The following is a 26,238-nucleotide window of genomic DNA, read 5'->3' as shown; positions in this document are numbered from 1 at the left end:
TGAATTTTTCTATGAGAAACTAATGATCTGAGCCACAGTCAGCTCCAGATCTTGTTTTTTGCTGACTGTATACAACTTCTCCATCCTGAGCTACAAAGAATGCAATCAATTTAATTTTGGAATTGGTCATTTCATGATGTTCATGTGCAAATGTGTCTCTTGTATTGTTGAAAAACTGTATTTGCTATAGCACTTTATGCTGTTGGTTATTCTTCAAAACATAGCCTTAGCTGTGTACTAAATTTGGACATGCTTTGTTTTTAATTTTTATCTACTACAAAATATATATTTTTAAATATCCCATAAGGCTATATCTTTAACTTATATGTTACTTAGTAGTGTTATATGTGATTTCCCAATATTTGGAATTTTTAAAATATCTTTCAGTTATTGATCTTTGATTTTGTTATGGTCTGAGAGCATACTTTGTTTAATGACTATCTTTTTAAGTTTGTTAAGATGTATTTCTAGCCCAGAATATGATCTTAGTGAATGCTCAATTTGCACTTTAAATAAACTATTTTCTATTAATTTGGATATCTTGTTGTTAGATGCTATTGCTTATGCCTTATGTATCTGACTGTATTTGTATCCACTTCTGCCAATTACCAAGAGAAAAACATTGAAGTCTACAAATAGTGTGGGATTTTCTATTTCACTTTTCATTTCTGTCATGTTTTGCTTCATGTATTTTGAAGTTCTGTTCATAGCTATAGGCACAATCAGTATGATTATGTGTTTTTGAGAATTAACCTTTTTATCATTTGCATTATTTTTCTTTATCCCTGAGAGTATTGCTTGTTCCAAATTCTACTCTACTCAAAATTAATAGAGAAATGTTCATATTTCTTCTTGTTAGTGTGTATATAATATCTTTCTTCATTTCTTGATTTCAATATCTTTATATCTTTACATAATAGGCATTAGGGCTTCACAGGTGGCTCACTAGTAAAGCATACACCTGCCAGTGCAGAAGACCCAGGTAGAATCCTTGGGTCAGGGAGATCCCCTGGAAAAGGACATGTCAATCCAGTCCAGTATTCTTACCTTGAAAGTTTCATAGACAGAGGAGCCTAGAAGGCTACAGTCCATGGGTTTCAAAAGAGTTGGACACGACTTAGAGGCTAAACAACAACATCAGCAATGCTGGCATTAAGGTATTTTCATGGATATATAATACTAGATTAATAATTTATAAAGAATTAAAGATGAAATGCTTCATATTTGTCCTGTTTGATATTCTATGTGTTTCTTATATCTGGAGTTTGATGTTTGTCTTAACATAAAGAAAATTCTAAGTCCTTTTTAAAAATATTTATTTATTTATTTATTTGCCCATATGGGATTTTAGTTATGACATGAGAGATTTTTCCTTATGGCATATGGACTGCTAGTTGCAGCATGTGGGATCTAGTTTCCTGATTAAGGATTGAACCCGGGATCACTGCATTAGCAGTACAGAGTCTTAACCACTGACCCACCAGGGGAATGCCAAGGCTATTATTTTTCATTCTATTCCATTCTTTCTTTTTTCTTCTTTTTCTCATATTTCAATCATAACTTTGTTAGAATGTTTGATATTGTCACATAGCTCTAGAATATTTGATTCTGATAATGATAGCATTGACGATGATGAGGATGATGATGATAACATTTATCTTTTAGTTTGGTAATTTCTCCTAACCTATATTCAGATTGCTGTTCCTTTCTATATCTCTGCCTTGTCTACAAATTAACAACTCATAAAAACTAGTCCTAGTTTTTGTAACTATGATTTTATTTATTAAGATTTTATTTTATTCTGCTTGAAGTTTCCACTTTTCTGCTGAAATTACTCCCTGACCTTATATGTCGTTCACCTTTTTCTTCGGAGCTGTTAACATTTTGGTCAAAGTTCAGATAAATTTTGTACAGAATAATTGTTTAAAAAAGATCTTAATGACCTGGATAATCATGATAGTGTGGTCAACCACCCAAGCCAGACTTTCTAGAGTGTGAAGTTAAGTGGACCTTGGGAAGCACTGTTACCAATAAAATTAGTGGAGGTATTGGAATTTCAGCAGAGCTGTTTAAAATCCTAGAAGATTATACTATTAAACTGCTGGACTCAATATGTCAGCAAATTTGGAAAACCCCCCAGTGGCCACAGGACTAGAAAATGTCAATCTTCATCCCAATATCCAAGAAGGATGTAGTAAAGAATGTTCAAACTACTGGACGATTGCACTTATCTCCCATGCTAGTAAGGTTACGCTCAAAATCCTCCAAGCTAGGCTTTAGCATTACATGAACTGAGAACTTCCAGATGTTCAAGTTGGCTTCAGAAAGGGAAGATGAACCAGAGATCAAGTTGCCAACATTCACTGGATCAAAGCAAGGGAATTCCAGAAAAACCTCAACATTCCAGAAAAACACCAGACTCTTGAGAGTTGCTTGGACAAGGAGATCAAGCCAATCAATCTCAAAGAAAATCAACCCTGAAATTTCATTGGAAAGACTGTTGCAAGGTTGGAAGGTTTTGTTGACAAAAACCTCTATTTTTTCAACTATGCTAAACCCTTTGACTGTGTGGATCATAGCAAACTATGGAAAGCTCTTAAAGAGATGAGAATACCAGACCATCTTACTTGTCTCCTGAGAAACCTGTATATGGGTCAAGAAGCAAAAGTTAGTACATTGTATGGAAAAACTGACTGGTTCAAAATTGAGAAAGGTGTATGAAAAAGACTATTTATTGCCACCCTGTTTATTAATTTATATAAAGCACACGTCATGAGAAATGCAGAGCTGGATGAGCTACAAGCTGGAATCAAGATAGGCGGGAGAAATATCAAGAACCTCAGATACGCAGATGAGACCACTTTAATGGCAGAAACGAAAGGGAAACTAAAGAACCTCTTGATGAAGGTAAAAGACAAAAGTGAAAAAGCCAGCTTAAAACTCAATATTAAAAACAAACAAACAAACAAAAAACTAAGATCCTGACATCCAGTCCCATCACTCCCAGGCAAATAGAAGGGGAAAAGGTGAAAGCAGTGACAAATGTCCCCTTATTGGGCTCTAAAATCACTGTGGATGGTGACTGCAGGCATGAAATTATAAGACAATTGCTTATAGACTCTTGAGAGTTGCTTGGACAGCAAGGAGATCAAGCCAGTCAATCTTAAAGAAAATCATCCTTGAAAATTCATCGGAAGGACTGAATGCTTTAACTCTAGTATTTTGGCCACCTGATGCAAACAGCTGACTCATTGGAAAAGATCCTGATGCTGGTAAAGATTGAAGGCAGAAGGATAAGAGGGAGACAGGGGATGAGATGGTTGGATGCATTAACCAATTCAATGGACAAACTCCTAAAGATGGTGAGGGACAGGGAAGTCAGGCATTCTGCAATCCATGGGGTCTCAAAGAGTTGGACAGGACTAGTAGACAGAACAACAAGATCAATTCCTTGCAGATGGTTTCAATATTAGTGTTATATTAGAATCTACTTCTGAGTTTTGGTTTGTTTCTTTTATGGATATATTAGAGTTCCCCATGGATATAGAACTGCTAATATGTCTTTATATAAGGAGAAAGATTCATTTTAAGGAATTGACTCACTTGCTTATGGAGGTTGCCAAGTATAAAACTCACAGTTTAAAGGCTGCTGGACTGGAGAACCAGAGGAGAGCCAAAGTTCTGAAGAGTCAAAGAGCTGAAGTTCAAGTCTGAAGGCGTCTGAAGGCAGAATTCCCTCTAGATCAGGGGAAACCAGTCATCTTCCTCTAATTAGTGCTTCCGCTAATTTGCTGAGGCCCACCCACATTAAATGGAGGGAAATATTCCTTACTCATATTGCTTCAATTTAAATGTTAATCTCAACAAAACACCCTCTTAAATACAAGCGCAATGATGTTTAACTAATATCTCGGCACAGTGATTCAGTTAAATTGACACATAAATTAACCACCACAATTACTGTGTGTTTCCTAACTTACCTACATGCCTCATTTTGGTTGTTGTTATAGTTGTTAAAGCTTGGGCATTTTGTGTAAGACAATATAAATAGAAATAAACCACTTTGGTATCTCAAAATGTGCACATACTTCCTTCTGATAGACCTGAGTGTTTGAATTAATCTAGTTAGGACTTGGGCTGACTTTGAGGTTTATGTTGCTATGATTATCCCTGGTATATCAAAATTTGAAAGTTCCATCAATACTACTTTTTATTTAGAGTGAGGATTGGTTTCCCAAAGTGTTACATAAATCCCGATCTATAGGTCTTTCTTTTTACACTGTACCCAAAGGAAGGCCTCTGCTTGTTACTGTCCCTCTATTGCCTTTTTCCCAAAAGTATTTCACTGTCACTTGTTATGCAAGCTTCTTGTCATAGTGGGGGCTTCTCAGTTGGCTCAGTGGTAAAAAATCTGCCAGCCAATGCAAGAGACGCAGGAAATGTCGGTATAATCCTTGGATTGGAAAGATCCTCTGGAGGAGAAAAGGGCAACACACTTGAGTATTCTTGTCTGAAAAGTCCCATGGACAGAGGAGGTTTGCAGGCCACAGTCCACGTGGTCACAAAGAGTAGAACATGATAGAGCAACTGAGTACAAGTGTAGTCATAACAGAGTGGTCGTACATTCCGATGAGATGTTTCAGTTCTTCCCATTTCGTTTTTGTGCAAACATCTTATTTCTTGTTCTAAGTCTGTAGACATCGGTTCTGATGTACAGATACCACCCCTGGCTGTATTATTGGACTCACTGGTATTGCTGCTTCACCACCAAGGGTCGTTTATCCCTGTTTTCATCCCTCTTAGCTTCAGGAGTTTTCAGGAGTTCCCTAAGGATGGGGATGTTTTCTGCCTTCTTCCCAGATTAAGGCTTCCTGCTCTACGGTGGATACTGAAAGCATGGATATAGACGAAGTTCAAGTACTTTTAACCTGTTTTCTGTGCCACTTTCCTATCATAGAGCGCATAGTCTTACAGTCCTTACTAGTCATTTCTGACCACCCAGTGGGATCTGTGGAGAAAAAACATTTCAATTTCTTAGATGTTTTTCAATTTCTGCAGCTTTCAGTGGTTTCACATTCCACAGGCTATTTGTCAATTATTCAGGCTGAACTCTTCATAAAAATGTCCATTAGCATCTATTCTCTGTAAGTACAAACTTCTTATTTCTCCTTGCATATGCTTGATTTTTTTTTTAATAATTTGACCCAGTTCTCAGCTCACTGGAAGGTATGAAAATAAAGTCATAAATTTGAAATTATTCTGCAAGCTGCAAAATTAGGGATGAAAATCTTCTCCATTCTCCACAACCCAGGAAAAAATGTGTCAGTTGTTTTTAATTAATTTAGTTTTTAAGTGAAGTATAATTGCTTTACAGAATTTCTGTTTTCTGTCAAATCTCAACATGTGTCAGCCATAGGTATGCAAATATCCCGCTCCTTTTGAACCTCCCTTCCATCTCCTTCCCCATCCCACCCCTCTAGGTTGATACGGAAACCCTGTTTGAGTTTCTTGAGCCATACAGCACATTACCCTTGCCTATCTATTTTACATATGGTAATATAAGTTTCCATGTTACCCCTTCAATGCTCACCCCCTCCTCCCCTCTCCCCATGTCCATAAGTCTATTCTCTATGTCTGTTTCTCCACTGTTGCCCTGTGAATAAATTATTCAGTAACATTTTTCTAGATTCTGTATATATGCTTTAGTATATATTTATCTTTCTCTCTCTGACTTACTTCACTCTATATAATAGGCTCTAGGTTTATCCACCTCATTAGAACTGATGCAAATATGTTCATTTTATGGCTGAGTAATACTCCATTGGGTATATGTACCACAATTTCTTTATCCATTTATCTGCTGATGGGCATCTAGGTTTTGGCTATTGTAAATAGTGCTGAAATGAACAATGGACAGTGTCTTTTTTTTTTTTTTTCAACTTTTGTTTCCTCAGGGTATATGCCTAGGAGTGAGATTGTTGGGTCATATGGTGGTTTTATTCCTAGTTTTTAAAGGAATCTCCATAATTTCTTCAATAGTGGCTGTATCAATTTACATTTCCACCAGCAGTGCAAGATTTTTGTTTTCTCCACACCCTCTCCAGCATTTATTGTTTGTAGAATTTTTGATGATGGTCATTCTGACTGGTGTGAGGTGATATCTTATTTATTTGCATTTCTTTAATAATGAGTGATGTTGAGCATCTCTTCATGTGTTTGTTACCCATCTGTATATCTTCTTTGGACAAATGTCTGTTTAGGTATTTTCCCCACTTTTTTATTGGGTTGTTTGTTTTTCTGGTATAGAGTTGTATGAGCAGATGGTATATTTTGGAAATTAATCCACTGTCAGTTGTTTCATTTGCTATTATTTTCTCCCATTCTGAGCATTATCTTTGCACTTTACTTATAGCTTCCTTTTAAGTTTAATCAGGTCCCTCTTGTTTAATTTTGTTTTTATTTTCAATACTCTAGGAGGTGGAATTTCTGCTTGAACTGTTCAGCTCAGTTCAGTTCAGTCACTCAGTTATCTCCGACTCTTTGTGACACTATGAATCGCAGCATGCCAGGCCACCCTGTCCATCACCAGCTCCCGGAGTTCACTCAGACTCACATCCATCACGTCAGTGATGCCATCCAGCCATCTTATCCTCTGTCGTCCCCTTCTCCTCCTGCCACCAATCCCTCCCAGCATCAGAGTCTTTTCCAATGAGTCAACTCTTTGCATGAGGTGGCCAAAGTACCGGAGTTTCAGCCTCAGCATCATTCCTTCCAAAGAAATCCCAGGGTTGATCTCCTTCAGAATAAACTGGTTGGATCTCCTTGCAGTCCAAGGGACTCTCAAGAGTCTTCTCCAACACCACAGTTCAAAAGCATCAATTCTTTGGCGCTCAGCCTTCTTCACAGTCCAACTCTTACATCCATAAATGACCACAGGAAAAAACCATAGCCTTGTCTAGACGGACCTTAGTCAGCAAAGTAATGTCTTTAATTTTGAATATGTTATCTAGGTTGGTCATAACTTTTCTTTGGAGGAGTAAGCGTCTTTTAATTCCATGACTGCAGTCACCAACTACAGTGATTCTGGAGCCCAAAAAAATAAAGTCTGACACTGTTTCCACTGTTTGCCCACCTATTTCCCATGAAGTGATGGGACCGGATGCCATGATCTTTGTTTTCTAAATGTTGAGCTTTAAGCTAACTTTTTCACTCTCCACTTTGAATTTCATGAAGAGGCTTTTTAGTTCCTCTTCACTTTCTGCCATAAGGGTGGTATCATTTGCATATCTGAGGTTATTGATATTTCTCCTGGCAAATTTGATTCCAGCTTGTGTTCCTTCCAGTCCAGCATTTCCCATGATGTACTCTGCATGTAAGTAAAATAAGCAGGGTGACAATATACAGCCTTGACGTACTCCTTTTCCTATTTGGAACCAGTCTGTTGTTCCATGTCCAGTTCTAACTGTTGCTTCCTGACCTGTATATAGATTTTTCAAGAGGCAGGTCAGGTGGTCTGGTATTCCCATCTCTTTCAGGATTTTCCTACAGTTTATTGTGATCCACACTATTTTATTTCAATTAAAATTCACAATTTTCATAATGACTAGGAATATTGAGTTATCTTCATGATTTGATTGGACAGTTTAAATTCTTATTTTCTAAGTCACTGTTCATGTCATATTTTCTTTTGAGCTTTGTAAATTTCATTTTTTATATTGTAATTTGATTTTGAACTTAATGTACTTAATAGAGAGGAAACAATCTTTCCTATGTCATCCTTTTAAATTACTGATTATTTTGTCCTGTGTAATAAATATTTAATTATCCTAATGTCTTAGTGGCATTCTTCTAATTATATTTTATATATTAATCATATTGTTTTTCACATATACATCTGTAACACACCTTGAATGCGCCTAGTAAGCTTGGGGTCATGGTTCTGTTCATTTCTTTTTTCTTGAGGTACAATTCACAAACATAAAGTACACAGTCTTAACTATTTTAAAGTGTATTATTCATTTAGTGTAGTCAAAATGGTTTTCAACCATCATCACCATCTAATTTCAGTGCAACTTTATCACTTCATATCCATTAAGCAGTCAATCTCCATCCCCTTTCCCTGACAAAAACTAATTTGCTTTCTGTTTCTATTGATTGCCTGCTCTTGGCATTTCATGTTTAATATTATAAAAGAAAAGTGCCTTTCTGTATCTGAAATTTTTTTACTTAGCCTAAGATTCACCCATAGTATATCATGAATACATCATTTACTTTTATGGCTAATCAATATTTTTCTTTGATTATTATCCATGTTGTTGATCTATTCATAAGTTGATTGACATTTGGTTTGCTTCTGCTGTTTGGCTAAATGAATAATGCTAATAAAATTATTCAGGTACAAGTTTTTGTTTTAATACCTGTACCTAATTTGTTGGGAGGGGTTCATATCAAGTTCCAGAAGGGCAGGATCACAGGGTATTCATTGTTTAACTTTTTGAGGAAACACGAACTGGTTTTCACAGCTGCTGTTCTGATTTTATATTTTTAGTAGCAGTGGGTAAAATTCCAATTTCTCCATATTATTGTCAACATTTGTTTATTTTCTGTTTATTTTTAGAAATTACATATGCATTTGAAATTGTAACTCGATAACTTTGATTTCCATTTTCTTAATAAATGATGATATTGATGATTTTTCGTGTATGGATACTTATTTACATTCTTTGAAAAATGATTTTTTTGAAGTTTTCTACTTCTTACTTGGGTTGTATAAAACTCTTGAGATGTAAGAGCTCATTGTAAATTATGGGAACTAAATATTTATCAGTATATGATTTGCAAATATTTTCACACATCTATCTTTTTTTCTCACTTTCTTGGTAGTATCTGTTAAAACATGATGATAGATTTTTTATTTAATGTACATAGTTGATTGTGATGTTGTTGTTATATTTAATAAACCATTGAATGAGATTTATTTCCAACAGGACACCATGAAGAGTTCTGCTGGTCCATTCTTTAGATAATTTGATAAAAAATATATATTTACATATATATAGTAAAAAGAAAATAAATAAAATATAGCCTCTGGAAATGGCTTTAAGGGCAAACAGCAAACAGAAACATCTACTCAAGAATATCTATGAAAATGCATTAAAAAGGTGAGACTCTGTGGTATGTGAACTTCATCTTTTTTTAGCTCACTGAGTAGGAAACTTACTCCTGGTAGCTGTGTCCAGGAACAGAGGTTCTTTCTTCTCAATAGCCAAATATAACACTTCATTTCCAGGAGGAAGGGACATCATTGTTTCTCATTCTGTCCCCAGCAACATGCTCCCCACTTTCTGTCAGAGTCAAGTGCTCCCTTCTTCCCACCTAGTGTGGTCCAGTAGGGAAATGGCCCTATCTTGGACATCATGCACTGGACTACTGGGGTGGTCATTACTTTGCTATAGCTCTTCAGCCCATGGGTCCACATTAGGAAAGAAAATTAGAAAAAATCCCACAAAATGCTAAAATCCAAGAATGTGGTTGTTAATCAGAGAATAGCTTACCATTGTCCCTGCCCTCAATTCTAGAACCCTGGCTTAAATAATTTTTTTTCTGGATGAAGAATCAGGTTATAAGTAGATAGCTTCCAATCTCCTCTCAAAATAACTTTCTCTACTTTGAGAAGGATTTAAAACTTCAAATCTAAAGGCATACTCAAGAACAATGTGGTGAATACAATTGGGGAGAGATTCAAGATACATGTTGAAGTTTAGGACAACTTCTTTGCAGAAGAGAACTGACAAATGTGATAGGTGGGGAATTGCTTTTCCAGAGTGGAACAAAATACAATCATTGAACTCAGCCAAAAGATTCCATCCTCATTTCCAACAATTTTATGTGCATCTAATTTCTCCTGTTAAATACTTCTACATTCAACTAGTCAATTAACAACTTTGTATTTTATTTGCAATAATTATCCCAAAACTGATTGCAGCTAACAGATCATGAAGAATGAAAATCTATAATATTATTATTTATTAAGTTTTGAAGACAGAGGACCTGGGTACAATTCAATAAGATATAGGAGACATGGAAAGAAGTGTTTATAGAAAGCACAGCTTTGACCAGCCCAGTTTTCTATATGACCAACCTAGACAGCATATTAAAAAGGAGAGATATTAATTTGTCCACAAAAGTCTGTCTAGTCAAGGCTATGGTTTTTCCAGTAGTCATGCATGAATGTGAGAGTTGGACTATAAAGAAAGCTGAGCACAGAAGAACTGATGCTTTTGAACTGCAGTGTTGGAGAAGACTTGAATTCCTTTGGAATGCAAGGAGATCCAACCAGTCCATCCTAAAGGAAATCAGTTCTGAGTGTTCTTTGGAAGGACTGATGTTGAACCTGAAACTCAAATATTTTGGCCACCTGATGTGAAGAGCTGATTCCTTTGAAAAGACCCTGATGTTGGGAAAGATTGAAGGCAGGAGGAGAAAGGCACAACACAGGATAAAATGGTTGGATGTCATCATCGACTCAATGGACATGAGTTTGTGTAAACTTTGGGAGTTGATGAACAGGGAGGCGTGTTCATGGGATTGCAAAGAGTTGGACACTACTTAGCAATTGAACTGAACTGAACCTTGCATTTGACTTGAATGCAGGACTGTGGAAACTCTGATTGCTTCCAGCTGCAGTGAAAATGATGAAGGGAACATACTGAAATAAATAAATAAATACCCATCTCAGGCATTTATATTGCCTGAACTTGAGTTTTCTCTTCCTTTTTTTTTTTTTCCCCTGTCTCTCTTTTTTAGTTTTGACTGTGTTGGGTCTTCTTTGCTGCACGGGCTTTCCCTAGTTAAGACTAGTGGGGACTTCTCTTTCTTGAGGTGTGTGGGCTTCCCATTGCAATGGTTTTTCTTGTTGCAATGGCTCTAGGTGCACAGGCTTCAGTACTTGCAGCACAGAGGCTTAGTTGCCCCATAGCATGATGGATCTTGCTGGCCCAGGAAAGGAACCCAAACAGGGAAGCCTTTCTCTTCCATTCTTAAGGCATAACTGCTATCTTAACAACTGGGCAAAGTAAGCTATGTATCAGAGAATATAAACTTAATGACCAGTAAATAATAACAGTAATTCCGAAGCTTGCCATGTCTCTGAGTCAAAAATTGGGTCTCTGTTTAGAAATGAATGATGCTCTAAAATTATGAAATAGAAATATTTGAGAAGACTCTTTAAATACCTTTGTCCCTAAGTACCATTGAGTTGCTTGTGTGCAGAAGTAGCCATTTTAGAAAAAGCTAGCCTTTTGATTTTATAACTATATATCTACTTTTCAAAGATACATATATTATCCTCATGTTCCAATCTCTCCTACCCTTAGGTAGCTCCCAGGTTCCTATGGAGTACTGGACAACAGGAATTTCCCAGGTGACGCTAGTGGTAAAGAACCCTCCTGCCAGTGCAGGAGACTTAACAGATGAGGGTTCCATCCTTGGGTCAGGAAGATTCCCTGGAGGAGGCCATGACAATCCACTCCAGTATTATTACCTGGAAAATCTCACTGACAGAGGAGCCTGACAGGCTACAGCCCTTAGGATTGAAAGAGTCAAACTAAAACACAACTAAAGTGAGTTAGCTTGCACACATACCAAACAGCAACATATGCAACTGCATATTCAAAATAAGCTGACAACAGGGTCAGCTTCAAATAAGAAATCTTGCCAAGATAAGTACAAACATTGTTTTCCAGTTATAGTTAAAAACAGAAACAAAAGATCTATGGATGTGTTAGAAAATGTATTCCAAGGATATGAAGCCCAGTGGGGAGAAGCATAATTTTAAATCAAAGTCTAGAACACTTTTTCCCTAATAAAAGAGGAAATTAAAAAGTTGGAAATAAAGCTTATTATCACATTACAAGAGGTAGTTCACAAATTGATGTCAAAATCAAAACCTTAAAATACAAAGAATAATATTTCCTAGTAAATTCACATTTGTACTGTGCTTAGTCTCTCAGTTATGCCTGACTCTTTGTGAACCCATGGACTGTAGCTATCCAGGCTCTTCTGTCCATGGGATTCTCCCAAAAGGAATACTGGAGTAGGTTTCCATGTCCTCCTCCAGAGGGGTCTTCAGAACCCAGGTCTGCAGCATTGCAGGTGGATTCTTTCCCATCTGAGCCACCAAGGAAGTTAAAATTCACATTTAACTCCTACTTATTTTGTCTATAGAAGGAATGGTTCTGGAAAAAATGACAGTGAATTAACCCAGGTTAGTTTATTTGTGGCTTTCAATTACCACTGCAGATGTAGTAATTTTTCTGAACAAATTAACAAGGTTCCTGTCACATGGCATGCAGTTATTGAAAAGGTTACTGATTTTGTTCTCAAAACTCACGTCATTTAATATGGTAGATCCTGGCCAAATATGGTTATTTAAATTCAAATTAATTAGAATTAAGAGAGTTAAATGTTAATGTTTTCAGTCATTGGTTCGTTAAAAAAATCTCTTCAACAGTATCTTCCTTCATAACCAGAGATTCCTCACTGCTCTCTCACAAATATTAAGGCTGTTAACACCTGACATATAGTATTACTCAGAAAACTTATGAGCCTCTTCCTAATATCAACACTAAAGAGATTATTTTATAACTTGATTCATGTTGAAAATTTGTCTTTAATATTTCAAAATATACTAGCTTCCCAGGAGTGAAAATCAAATTCATAAGCCATCCTAGGACAATGCAGCTTAAGATGTTGAAAATTTAAATGCTATACTCTACATGTGATAAAACTGCCCTCACTGTCACCCATGTGATTAAAGACCTGCCTTTCCCTTACCCCCTCAAATAATCAATTTTCAATTTCTTTTATTCTACCTCCAAATTCTTCACTTGCCCTCCAACCAGTTTTCGTGATCCTAGACTTTCTACCAAGTTGTTACCGATGTTTTGTTTTGTTTTCTTTTCTTTTTTTAGACTTTATTTATTTATTTGGCTGTACTGGGTCTTCCTTTGGGTGTGTGAGCTTTCTCTGCTTGCATTGTTGGTCTCTCTAGTTGCCATATGCAGACTTACTTGCCTCACTTTATGTGGGATCTTAGTTCCCTGAACAGGGATCAAATGCATGACCCCTGCATTGGAAGGTAGATACTTAACCACTGGGCCACCAGAGAAGTTCCACCTCTGTTAACTGATTTACCTCTCTGCAAACATCTGCAGAGTACGGGTACAAAAACACATATGAATATGTCATTCTCCTGACACTGCCACATCTTAGCAGCCATGTAGGTCAAGCTTACCTGCATCATTTTCATCTTCTGCTCACCCCTTCTTTTCACATCAGACTAGGTATGCTGGTCTGTGTGGCTTCTGCTCTATATTCACAATTCTGTCTGCTCAAGATTCAACCTTGAAACACCCCTTATGCTCCTTCTCCTACGGCTGACTCTTAACCATTATTAATTATTCAACTATAGCATGTGGTTGAGATCTTATCTTCTGAAAATCCTTTCTGCAGCCTTACCCCTAATATTTTCAGAGTCCAAGACAAGGCTACAAGGAATAACCATATATGAAATTATTAAAATGTTTAAAACTATCAATCAATCTAATAAAGCCTTAACTAAAAGAGTAGCTTGCCCTACTGGAATAACCAAAAAATCCCATATAATAACAAACTGAAAAATATGTTCATCTATACTGATGTCACTGAATATTGGAAAAAATCTAAGGCTGTTATGTCCAGTTATTTATTATGTATTTATCTACTTCACATGATTAGGTATCCTATTTATGAGAAAATATATTGAAATAAATAGGAACATAAATATGTACAAAATTCATAAATATTTTTATGCTTGTAATTTATTCCTCCTATCTCCATGGTAGCCAATTTACAAATTATGTTACTTTTATAAAGATGCTCAAATAATGTGTGTTCTATTAAAACTAATGGTAAAAATATTTAGACTGTAGATATATTTCCAGTGTACAAAATCTAGATACATCTCATCTTCAAAAATATAGCTCTTGTAGACTTCAAATATTTTATACAGATGTTCAAAGTCATTTTTCCCCTAACACTCACAATTAGTTATTATCTAGGCCAGTAAATATATATTTTAGCTAATAAATATTTAAAGTTAGAATTGAATATAAATAAAGCTAGCATTTTTTCTTTTTATACTTTAGATCTTATTAAATATTTATAAAAATATTTATATTCAATATTAATGTGAATAATTTTGTAAACAATTGGTATGACTCTTCAAGCTTGATAAACATGGAACTATATTTATGTAAATTTAATAGTAGATGTATTATTATATTAAATATATACATATATTTATGTTATAAACAATAGTCCTCAGGAGTATTTTTCACAAATAGCATAAATATAATGGGTTCCTACATAATGGGTCATTTCAGAGGAAAGCATAGCACCCAGTTTCATGCTTCTCTACACTTCTGATCTGTGGGCTTCTAGATACCCGGGACTTAGTGTGGTCCTCACAGCAGTTGTGACGATAAAGGATTTAACAAGTTAAATAATTTTTCTTTCTTTTTAAACATATCTGTTTTGCAGAGCTTCCCAAGGTTCTCACACTACACCTTTTATAAGCCTGACATATATAAATTTATAAAATTAACTGTAGGTGGACCAGACCATCGTGTCTTCATCTATCTGTGTTGGCACAGACATAATGCACAAATTTGTTTTTCCAAAAGTTTTCACTTTCTTCTCAGGTTCAAAGGTTTTGTTAATAAAATGAACCACTCATTATATATAAATAAATAATACAAATATTTATTAGATAATTATCTAACTTACTTTTAATATACTAACATTAAAAGTAAAGAGAAATAAAAAGAGCAGAAAAATAAAGAGAAATTTAAAAAAAAAAAAGCACCAAATTGGGTTTTGACCAACATCCAGACTTAATCAGTGCTGGGAAGTTCTGTGTCACAGCCCATCTGGAGTCCCATTGGGAAAAGGTCCCAGGAAGTACGTCAGTGGGTGAGACTTCAAAGGTTGAAGTTTGAGGTTCCCACTTATAATCCTAGGATGAATGGAAACATATCATCATCATCCATCTGTGACAAATTGCAAGCTGTTTTCATATTAATGCTGTCTGCTTTGTCTTGTAAAACTTAGAATCTTGCTAAGCCTGGAGATTGGTTGGCCAGGCCCCCTCCAGGGGCTCAACAATCTCAAGATTCCTCTGCCATTTTATCTAAGGTGCTGCAAGTCTTCCACTCATAGTAGGCAGTCACTCACAGTCTATTCTCCATCAGGGTAGTGTCCAGGCAGTTTAGAAGCAAGGCCAGAGGCCTGCTCTGATTTGTTTCTGAAGCCTAAACAAGACTTATTATTATTATTTTATTCTTAAATTTCCCTAACAAACTTTCATGGCATTATTATTTTTTTCTTTTGGAGACATAGGGCACAAGATGTGGAGAGACGAGTGCCAAGAAACTGAATGGCATTTTTTACTGAGCTAGCAGTGAGCAGGAGATCCTAAGTAATAGTGCTACCTGTGAGTCCTATGTTATTTTATTATTTATCTACTTATGTATCCTTCTATTATTTTACTATTCATTTGCATGAGAAGTGATTGGTGGTGATTTGTGAATAAAGTGCTATCAAACAGCATTGCATTCTACAGAAAAATTCTTCATGAAAGGAAGAGCCAATCGATATGCCAAACTTCAGTTTCTCTTGTTTTAAGAATTGGCCATAGACTCCCCAATCTTCAGCAACTGCTGTCCTGATCAGTTGTTAGCTATGAAAAACAATCAAGGTCTTCCACGTACAAAAGCTCAGATGAGGATTAACAATATTTAGAAATGATTACTAGCTTTTAATTAAGGTATGTACATTAAATTTCAGATGTAACCTATTGCACATTTAATAGACTATAGTATAGTGTAATCATGAATTTCATATGTACCAGGAAACCAAAAAATTCATGTGACTCCCTTTATTACAGTATTCCCCTTATTGCTGTAGTCTGGAAATGAATTCACAATATCTCTAAGAAATCTGTGTTGGTACAGGCACAGTGCACACAGTTTAGAAGAAAAATAAATCTGGAAAATATTATAACACCAGGAAAAGTAATTTATGTATATACAATATGCTGTCTTCCTCTGAGCTGAAAACAGCTACTGTTTTCAGAAGCTCTCATCCTTTCAAAGAGCACATGCATTTTAGGCTTTTGCTTATTGATTTGAGAAATTGTATCAACCATAATATGTAAATTCCAATCTGTCAAACTCCCAGTTATTCCCTGAGCACAGCAAATGGACTTTTTGTTTCTTTGTTAATGTTTTTGTCTCAAATGGTCTCTTTCCTTTTCATATATACCTTTACTACTCTTTAGAGATTATTTCAATAAACTTGCCCACAAAACCATGAATTTTTGAGTCTATATTGAGCTATCTAGTCTCAGAAAGTTTACATTAATCTGATTTAATTAAAATGTCTTTTATATATATATATATATATATATTTGTGTGTGTGTGTGTGTGTGTGTTGTTATTGTTGCTGTTTTGTTACTATCATGTCTGACTCTGTGACCCCATGGACTGTAGCCTTCCAGGCTCCTCTGTCAATGAAGTTTCCCAGGAAAGAATACTGGAGTGGGTTGCCATTTCCTTCTACAGAGGGTCTTCCAAGACCAGGGGTTGAACATGCTTCATCTGCATTGGAAAACGGATTCTTTATCACTGAGTCACCAGGTAAGCCCTGAGCCCTTGTGTGTGTGTGTGTGTGTGTGTGTGTGTGTGTGTGTGTGCGTGCGTGCATGCTAACTTGCTTCAGTTGTGTCCAACTCTTTGTGACCCTGTGGACTGTAGCCTGCCAGTCTCTTCTGTCTATGGGATTCTCCAGGTGAGAATACCAAAGTGAGTTGGTGTGCCTTCCCCCAGAGAATCTTTCCAACCGAGTGATCGAATCTGAATCTCTTAACCATCTCCTGCATTGGCAGGTGAGTTCTTTACCACTATGCCACCGGGAAGCATATGTGTGTGTGTATGGCACTCCACTCCAGTACTCTTGCCTGGAAAATCCCATGGACAGAGGAGCCTGGTGGGCTGCAGTCCATGCTGTCACTGACAGTAGGACATGACTGAACGACTTCACTTTCACTTTTCACTTTCATGCATTGGAGAAGGAAATGGCAACCCAGTCCAGTGTTCTTGCCTGGAGAATCCCAGGGACGGGGGAGCCTGGTGGGCTGCCTTCTATGGGGTTGCACAGAGTCGGGCACGACTGAAGCAGCTCAGCAGCACTAGTATATACACATATAGGACTATGTCTATGTATGTATGTAAACACACAGTTCTATTATGTGTGTATATTATGTGTATATATGTGTATATATGTGTAATATTACAAATACACAAAATTATTCAGTAAATATCCAGGCAGCCAATAAGCAGCTTTACCAAATGTTAAATTTGTGTCATTTTTTTATTCAGATAAATTGACTTTAAGGAAATAAAAAATTACAGATACATAGAATATTGTTATATTCTTTCCTCGTTTCACTCCTGAACTCATTTCCTTATACAAACTTTAGTTTTAGATCAGTGGTTAGCATAAATACTGTTATGTTTTCTACATAATGTGATACATACAAATACTCATGCTATTATCCTGTAAGATTATTAATTTTTCATAAGTGATATTTTAGTTGACATGTCATTGGGGAATAATTTATAAATGTTAAGTCTGTTTGGCCTATAAATTGCCTAAAGTCTTACACTTATCTTTTACATCAGATGTGTTAGCTCTAATGCTAAATAAATTAATTAATTGATTTCCACTTGGCTATAACTTGTCTTTCTAAATAAGCATTTAATTTATACAAAACTAAAGTCATGGCTCATATTATCACACTCATATTGCCCCCAATTTTTTAAATTAATTAATTAATTTTAATTGCATCTAATTACTTTGCAGTATTGTAGTGGTTTTGCCAAACATTCACATGAATCAGTCATGGGTGTACATGTGTTCCCCATCCTGAACACCCCTCCCACCTTCCTCCACACCCCATCCCTCAGGGTCATCTCAGTGCACCAGCCCCAAGCATCCTGTCTCATGCCTTGAACCTCATTGGCGATCTATTTCACATACAAAAATATACATGTTTCAATGTTGTTCTCTCAAATCATCCCACCTTCACCTTCTCCCACTAAGTCCAAAAGTCTGTTCTTTACATCTGTGTCTCTTTTGCTATCTCTCATGTAGGGTCATCATTACCATCTTTCTAAATTCCATATATTTGTGTTAATATACTGTATAGGTGTTTTTCTTTCTGACATTTCACTCTGTATAATAGGCTTGCTTCATCCACCTCATTAGAACTGATTCAAATGCATTCTTTTTAATAGCTGAATGATATTTCATTGTGTATGTGTACCACTGCCAGGAGCCAGCACAGGAGATCCCACCCATGACAAGGTCATGCGGAGAGGCCTGATGGGCAAGGCAAGTCAGGCCTCAGGGGTTCCCCCTGGATTTTCCTGAACATCTACCCCCAAAACAACCAGACTCTGGCTGCCTTATTTGTACTGTGCTTTCCACTTTTCTGCCTCTAAAAGGAATTAACTTAGGGCTCCAGTTAACAGTCTCCTGTGTATAAAAAGAATGTCTCAGTCTGAACCCCCTTTGATGGCTCTCTAACTTGCCTGACAAGTTTCCCTGGACTTTTTACAACTAGTGGATTGTTTACAGCCCCCCAACCATCAGAGGCACAAAGCTTAAAACATCTTAAAGATACAGAGCCTTTTCTAAAGAGCTAAAAATCATATTGGTGATGGGTTTTCACTGTTGACTCAATGACTGCTGCCAGGCCTCCATAATCTTTATCTTTTAGGCACCTGAAGGATATTAATCAATGTAATTGGGATATAGAAAAAGGAATATAGTAGTTTTGATGTTAGCAACACTAGACTTTTGAGTTAATTACTTTTCTATTTATAAATCACTGTACTCCTTTTCATTGTTATAAATTGCTGTATCTTTGCTATGTAAGAATGTAACTTTATTTAGTGCTTTCTGAGAGTGGCACCAGACTTTGGGAAGAACAACACTGTTAGGGCAAATAAGTCTTCTGGTTGTCAAACCCTTATCAGAAAAGGGGCTGTAAAATGTTAATTGGCCCTCTGGCCAGAAGATGATGTAAATCACCTAAGACTTGTGTATACAACTAGGTATACAGAGAGAGAGCCTGGTCTCGATAAGAGTCAGGGCTGCTGATGCTGCATAATTTTATATTATCCATTGATCTCTATGTACAAAAAACAACGTTATAAAAAGCCTGCCGGACTATAGAGGATGGGCCAGTCACTGGACTGGTTTCCCCCATGTCTCCTCTTTACTCTATTTTCTGGCTGAATTCCCATCCAGAACAAGGAGGCTCGCCATGTCCACTTACTTGCCCTGGCTTTTAAGTCCCATGAGAGAGGGAGCCCAAGGCGGGGCACCCTCTGCTATTGAAATGAGCACTGGTGGCCTAATGTAGAGGGTGCAAACTTCTTGCCCTGAAGTTTTATTGGCTTTTCCCATAAACCAAGTTATTCAGCCTCTTTTCTCCACTAATTTTCCTACTATATTATTTCTTCTTAATTTCTTTTATATAATTAAATAAGTTTTTCTTGCCTACGCTGTATTCCCTTCAAATTCCCTGGATCCACCGGGGCTGGACCCCGGCATACCACAGCTTTCTTATCCATTCATCTACCAATGGACATCTAGGTTGCTTCCATGTCCTGTCTATTGTAAACAGTGCTGCAATGAACATTGAGGTCCATGTGTCTCTTTCAATTCTGGTTTCCTCGGTGTGTATGCCCAAGAGTGGGTTTGATGGGTCATGGGAGTTCTATTTACAATTTTTTAAGGAATCTCCACACTGTTCTCCATAGCAAGATGGTGCCCTTTTTCTCTGCACCTTCTCCAGAATATATTGTTTATAAACTTTTTGATAACAGCCATTCTGACCCGTGTGAGATGGTACCTCATTGTGGTTTTGATTTGCATTTCTCTGATAATAAGTGATGTCAAGCATCTTTTTATGTGTTTGTTAGCCATCTAGATGTCTTCTTTGGAGATATGTCTGTTTAGTTCTTTGGCCCATTTTTTTATTAGGCCGTTTATTTTTCTGGAATTAAGCTGAATGAGCTTCTTGTATATTTTTTTAGATGAATTCTTTGTCACCCGTGTTGTTTGCTTTATTTTCTCCCATTCTGAAGGCTGTCTTTTACCTTGCTTACAGTTTCCTTCGTTGTGCAAAAGCTTTTAAGTTTAATTAGGTCCTGTTTGTGTATTTTTGCTGTTATTTTCATAGAGGATCCTGCTGTGATTTGTGTTGGAGAGTGTTTTGCCTCTGTTTTCCTCTCGGAGTTTTATAGTTTCTGGTCTTACATATAGATCTTTAATCCATTTTGACTTTATTTTTCTGTACAGTGTTAGAAAGTGTTCTAACTTTATTCTTTTACAAATGGTTGTCCAGTTTTCCTAGTACCACTTGATAAAGAGATTTTATTTTCTCTACTGTATATTCTTGCCTCCTTTGTCAAAAATAAGGTGTCCATAGGTGTGTGGATTTAAGTCTGGGCCTTCTATTTTGTTCCATTGATCTATATTTCTGTCTTTGTGCCAGTACCATACTGTCTTGATGACTGTAGCTTTGTAGGATAGTCTGAAGACAGGCAGGTTGTTTCCTCCAGTTCCAGCTTTCTTTCTCAAGATTTCTTTGGCTACTCGAAGTTATTTGTATTTACATACAACTTGTGAAATTACTGATTCTAGTTCTCTGAAAAATATCATTGGTAGTTTGATACAGATTGCATTGAATCTGTAGATTGCCTTGGGTAATATACTAATTTTCACTATATTGAGTTTTCAGATGCATGAACATGGTATATTTCTCCATCTATTTGTGTTATCTTTGATTTCTTTCATCAGTGTTTTATAGTTTTTCCTTAGGTAGATTTATTCCTATTTTATTCTTTTCATTGCAATGGTGATTGGAATTGTTTCCTTAATTTCTCTTTCTGTTTTCTCATTGATAGTGTATAGGAATGAATGTGATTTCTGTGCATTAATTTTATATCCTGCAACTTTACTATATTCCTTGATTAGTTCTAGTAATTTACTGGTGGTGTCCTTAGGGTTTTCTACATAGAGGATCATATCATCTGCAAACAGTGAGAGTTTTACTTTTTCTTTTCCAATATGGATTCCTTTATTCCCTTTTCTTTGACTGCTATGCCTAAAACTTCCAAAACTATGTTGAGTAGTAGTGGTGAGAGTGGGAACCCTTGACTTTTTCCTGAATTTAGGTGAAATGCTTTAAATTTTTCACCGTGGAGGATAATGTTTGTTCAGGGTTATCAAATATGACTTTCACTATGTTGAGGTATATTCCCTCTCTGATTGCTTTCTGGAAGCTTTGTATCATAAATGGATGCTGAATTTTGCCAAAGGCTTTCTCTGCATCTATTGAGATAATCATATGGTTTAAATCTTTCAATTTGTTAATGTGGTATATCACATTGATTGATTTGTGAATACTGAAGTATCCTTGTATCCCTGGAATAAAGCCCATTAGTCATTATCTATGAACTTTTTAATATGTTGTTGATTTTTTTTTCTTTTTTTGCTGGAATTTTGTTAAGGATTTTTGCATCTATATTCATCAGTGATATTGGCCTGTAGTTTTCTTTTTTTGTGTGTGGCATGTTTGTCTGGTTTGGTATTAGGTCTCACAGAATGAGGTTTGCAGTTTACTTTCCTCTGTAATTTTCTGGAAGAGTCTGAGTAGAATAAGTATTAGCTCTTCTCTAAATTTTTGGTAGAATTCAGCTGTAAAGACTTCTGGTCCTGGGCGCTTTTTTTGTTGGAAGATTTCTGATTATAGTTTCTATTTCTGTCCTTGTATTGGGTCTGTTAAAATTTTTTTTTATTTTTTCCTGATTCAGTTTTAGAAAGTTATACTTTTTTAAGAGTTAGTCCATTTACTCCAAGTTGTCCATTTTATTGGCATTTATTTGCTGATACAAGTCTCTTATGATCTTTTGTATTTCTGTGTTGTCTGTAGTGATTTCTCCAGTTTATTTCTAATTTTGTTGATATGATTCTTCTCCCTTTTTTTCTTGATGAGTCTGACTAATGGTTTGACTATTTTTTTTTAATCTTCCAAAAGAAACAGCTTTTAGCTTTGTTGATTTTTGCTATTGTCTTCTTTGTTTCTTTTTCACTTATGTATGCCCTAATTTTTATTATTTCTTTCCTTCTACTAATCCTGGGGTTCTGCACTTCTTGTTTTTCTTCACTTCTTGCTTTAGGTGTAGAGTTAGGTTATTTATTTGATTTTTCTACTGTTTCTTGAGGTAAGTTTGTATTGCTATGAACCTTCCCATTAGCACTGCTTTTAAGGAATATAATAGGTTTTCAGTTGTTTTGTTTTCATTTTCAATCATTTCTATTCATATTTTGAGGTATTTTTTATTTTCTCTATGATTTGTTAGATATTCAGAAGCGTGTTGTTTAGTTTCCATATGTTTGTATATTTAATAGTTTTTTTTTTTTTCCCTTGTAGTTGACATCTAATCTTACTGCACTGTGATCAAGAAAATAGGCTTGAGATAATTTCAGGTTTTTTTGAATTTACGAAAGCTAGGTTTATGACCCAGAGTGTGATCTCTCCTGAAGAAGGTTTCGTGTGCACTTGAGAAAAAGGTGAAATTCATTGTTTTGTGGTGTAGTGTCCAGTATATATTAATTAGGTCGAACCTGCCTATTGTATTATTATTATCATTTTTTTCCAAAAGGGGTCATTTTTGATTTTTTTTTTTTTTTACTTTACAATAGATCACATCCTGGGCCATAAATCTAGCCTTGGTAAATTAAAATATATATATATATATATATATATATATATATATATATATATATATATATATATATTGCATCATTTAAAGTTTGTGTTTCCTTGCTAATTTTGTCTTTAGTTGATCTATCCATAAGTGTGAGTGGGATATTAAAGTCTCCCTCTATTAGTGCATTACTGTTAATTTCCCCTCTTAATCCTTGTTAGCATTTTCCTTACATATTGTGGTGATCCTATGTTGGGTGGCTCAGATGGTAAAGCATCTGCCTACAATGTGGGAAACCTGGGTTTGATCCCTGGGTTGGGAAGATCCCCTGGAGAAGGAAATGGCAATCCACTCCAGTACTATTGCTTGGAAAATCCCATGAACAGAGGTCTGATAGGCTACAGTCCATGGGGTCGCAAAGAGTTGGACACGACTGAGTGACTTCACTTTCACTTTCACTATTTTGGATGCAGATATATTTATAATTGTTATATTTTCTTTTGGATTGGTCTTTGATCATTATATACTGTCCTTTGTCTCTTTTCACTGCCTTTATTTCAAAGTCTATTTTATCTGATATGAGTATTGCTACTCCTGCTTTCTCTAGGTCTCCATTTGCATGAAATATCTTTTTCCAGCCCTGCACCTTCAGTCAGTCGTGTCCCTTGTTTTGAAGTAGGTCTCTTGTAAACAGCATATATAGGGGTCTTATTTTTGTATCCATTTATCCAGTCTTTGTCTTTTGGTGGAGGCATGCAATCCATTTATATTTAAGGTAATTATTGATAAGTATGAGCCAGTTGACATTTACTATGTTGTTTTGGGTTCAAGTTTGTGCACCTTTTCTGTGTTTCCTGTCTAGAGAAGATCCTTTAGCATTTGTTGGAGAGCTTCTTTAGTGGTGCTGAATTCTCTGAGATTTTGCTTATCTGTAAAGCTTTATATTTCTCCTTCATATTTGAATGAGATCCTTGCTGGGTATAGTGATCTGGGTTGCACGTTTTTCTCCTTCATCACTTCAAGTATGTCCTGCCAGTCACTTCTAGCCTGAAGAGTTTCTATTAAAAGATCATCTTTTATCCTTATGGGAATCCCCTTGTGTGTTATTTGTTGTTTTTCCCTTGCTGCTTTTAATATTTTCTCTTTGTGTTTGATCTTCATTAATTTAATAAATATGTGTGTTGTGGTGTTTCACCTTGGGTTTATACTGTTTGAAACCCTCTGGTTTTCTTGGACATGGGTGGCTTCTGCATTTTAGGAAAGGCTTCAACTATTATATCCTCAAGTATTTTCTCATGGCCTTTCTTTTTATCTTCTTCTGGAACTCCTATGATTTGAATGTTGGGGCATTTAACATTGTCCCAGAGGTCTCTGAGGTTGTCCTCATTTCTTTTTATTATTTTTCCTTCTCTGCTTCATTTATTTCCTCTACTCTATCTTCCAATTCACTCATCTTATCCTCTGCCTCAGTTATTCTACTGTTGGTTCCTTCTAGAGTGCTTTTTATCTCAGTTATTGCATTATCCATTATTGATTGACTCTTTTTTTTTTTAATTTCTTCTAGATCCTTGTTAAACTTTTATTGCACTTTCTCAATTCTTGTCTCCAGACTATTTATCTGTAACTCCATTTTGTTTTCAAGATTTTGGATTATTTTTACTATTATTATTCTGAATTCTTTTTCAGGTAGATGCCCTATCTCCTTCTCTTTTGTTTGGTTTTGTGGGCATTTATCATGTTTCTTTACCTGCTGAGTATTTTTCTCTCTTTTCATCTTGTTTAGATTGTTGTGTTTAGGATGGCCTTTCTGTGTGCTGGAAGTTTGTGTTCCCTCTTTATTGTGGAGTTGTTCCTTATGGGTGGGGTTGGACGAGTGGCTTGCCAAGGTTTCCTGGTTTGTGAAGCTAGTGTCAGTGTTCTGGTGGGGGGAGCTGAATCTCTTCTGTCTGGAGAAGTGTCCAGTAGTGAGTTTTGAAGTGTTCATGGGTACGTTGTGACTTTTGGCTGCCAGTATTTTAATGCTCAGGGTTATGTTCCTACATTGGTGGAGAATTAGTTTGGTATGTCTTGCTCTGAAACTTGCAATGGCATCCCACTCCAGTACTCTTGCTTGGAAAATCCCATGGACTGAGGACCTTGGAAGGCTGCAGTCCATGGGGTCGCTGAGGGTCAGACATGACTGAGTGACTTCACTTTCATTTTTCACTTTCATGCATTCAAGAAGGAAATGGAAACACACTCCAGTGTTCATGCCTGGAGAATCCCAGGGATGGGGGAGCCTGGTGGTCTGCTGTCTGTGGGGTCGTGTGGAGTCAGACACTACTGAAGTGCTTAGCCGCCCCAGCAGCAGCAAGGACAACAGCCTGGGAAACAGAATGTCAGATATCTCTGAGAGACTGTTCCAAACAGACAGTGGGGAAAGTACAACATATGAGATTTTGGAGAGAGTTCAATTCAATCTAGCACTTACTTTACAAAATGTGAGGGGTAGATGTCACCATGAAGGATTTTGTAATTTTCTAGATATGAAGAGATGCAAGGACTGGGATCATGAAATCAATTTCTGAAAATACCTATCTAAAGACCAGTTGCACCAGTTTTGCTGGAGTACACTGTGCTTCATTTTCCACCCTGAATTCCCCTCAGGGGGTGTTGAAGGTCAGCAGCTGCAGCAGCACAGGTTTCAATCTCCACAGAGGCAGATGGAAAATGTCTTTGTTGTCGGTCAGTAACTGGAAATTCTCTTGGCAAATCACAAGTTGTAATTGGCAATATGTTTTTCAAATTTATTCCAGTATATAAAAACTATTACAATTTTGCCAATGTATAAAATATAACAATAAAATATTTAACATATTTTTCATATCTCAGTATTTGGTCTGTGTAGAGATTACATTGACTTTATAGTCAAAAAAGAAGATTCACGTATCCAATTTGATCCAAACACACTTCAGTTTTCCAGTAACCAAACTGAGTACTCATTTTAAAATCTAAATTAAAATGAGAAATTCAGTTCTTCAGACACACTAGCATATTTCAAATGTCTAATAGATACATATGTTGGTGGCTTCTTTTCTGGATGGCCCTTAATTTCTCCTGATTTCCATTCTCTAAATTTCTTTTATTGTTCCCAAGTTGAGCTTAGGGGTCAGGCCTCATTAATATAAGAAAGAAAATATGAATAAAGCAGGGAACATACGAGAGAGGAAAGAGAAAATAAAACAAATCTGTCTAATCCATTTTAAATAGAGCAAAACCCACCTTCTTGCAAAGTGGTGAAAGTCAAGTTGTGATTAGGAATTTTCAAATGTGGGAGTGAGTATGCATGCACATTGCCCACATTACCACTCTGGGA

Source organism: Capra hircus, chromosome 4 (genome assembly GCF_001704415.2).
Source record: "Capra hircus breed San Clemente chromosome 4, ASM170441v1, whole genome shotgun sequence".
Lineage (NCBI taxonomy): Eukaryota > Metazoa > Chordata > Mammalia > Artiodactyla > Bovidae > Capra > Capra hircus.
Note: the sequence above shows the minus strand (reverse complement) of the source record.